Genomic DNA, 1,695 nt, shown 5'->3' on the forward strand with positions numbered 1-1,695 from the left:
TAGGCAAGGACTTCATGACCAAAACACCAAAAACATTGGTAATAAAAGCCAAAATAGACAAGTGGGATCTAATCAAACTCCACAGCTTCTGCATGGCAAAAGAAACACTCATTAGAGTGAATCGGCAACCAACAGAATGGGAAAAAATTTTTGCAGTCTACCCATCTGACAAAGGGCTGATATCCAAAATTTACAAAGAACTAAAACAGGTCTACAAGAAAAAAACAAACAAACCCATTCAAAAGTGGGCAAAGGATATGAAGAGACACTTTACAAGAGAAGACATAAATGAGGCCAACATATGAAAAAACGCTCATCATCACTGGTCATTAGAGAAATGCAAATCAAAACAACATTGAGATACCATCTCACGCCAGTTCAAATGGCGATCATTAAAAAATCTGGAGACAACAGATGCTGGAGAGGATGTGGAGAAATAGGAAAACTTTTACACTGTTGGTGGGAGTGTCAATTAGTTCAACCATTGTGGAAGACAGTGTGGCAATTCCTTAAGGACCTAGAAATAGAAATTTCATTTGACCCAGCAATCCCATTACTGGGTATATATCCAAAGGACTATAAATCGTTCTACTCTAAGGACACATGCACACGAATGTTCATTGCAGCACTGTTTACAATAGCAAAGACCAGGAACCAACCCAAATGCCCATCAATGATAGACTGGACAGGGAAAATGTGGCACATATACACTATGGAATATTATGCAGCCATCAAAAACGATGAGTTTGTGTCCTTTGTAGGGACATGGATGAACCTGGAAACCATCATTGTCAGCAAACTGACACAAGAGCAGAAAATCAAACACTGAACGTTCTCACTCATAGGTGTATGTTGATCAACGAGAACACATGGACGCAAGGAGGGGAGCACTACACGCTGGGGTCTGTTGGGGGGGAAATGGGAGAGGGACAGTGGGGAGTGAGGAGTTGGGGAGAGATAGCATGGGGAGAAATGCCAGATATAGGTGAAGGGGAGGAAGGCAGCAAATCACACTGCCATGTGTGTACCTATGCAACAATCTTACATGTTCTTCACATATAGCCCAAAACCTAAAATGCAATAAAAAAAAAAATTTATGACAAACCAATTACCAACATAATACTGAATGAGCAAAAGTTGAAAGCATTCCATCTAAAAGCCGGAACAAAACAAGGATGTCCACTCGAATCACTCCTATTCAACATAGTACTGGAAGTCCCAGCCATATCAGGCAAGAGAATTTAAAAAAAGGTATCCAAATAAGACAAAAAGAAGTCAAATTATGTCCGTTCACCAGTGACATGATAGTGCACTTAGTAAACCCTAAAGATTCTCCAAAAGATTTATAGACTTGAAAAACAAACTTTAGTAAAGTTTTAGAATACAAAATCGATGTACACATATCAAGGCTGGGTGTGGTGTGGTGGCTCATGCCTATAATCCCAGCACTTTGGGAGGCCCAGGCAGGTGGATCACTTAATCAGGAGTTCAAGGGCAGCCTGGACAATATGGTGAAACCCAGTATCTACTAAAAATACGAAAATTAGCTGGGTGTGGTGGTACACACCTGTAATCCCAACTACATAGGGTGAGGCAGAAGAATTGCTTGAACCCAGGAGATGGACACTGCAGTGAGCCAAGATCATGACACTGTACTCCAGCCTGGGCAAAAGAGCGAGACTCTATCTCAAAAAA

The sequence above is a fragment of the Cebus imitator genome, unplaced genomic scaffold (assembly GCF_001604975.1).
Source record: "Cebus imitator isolate Cc_AM_T3 unplaced genomic scaffold, Cebus_imitator-1.0 Scaffold3, whole genome shotgun sequence".
Classification (NCBI taxonomy): Eukaryota; Metazoa; Chordata; class Mammalia; order Primates; family Cebidae; genus Cebus; species Cebus imitator.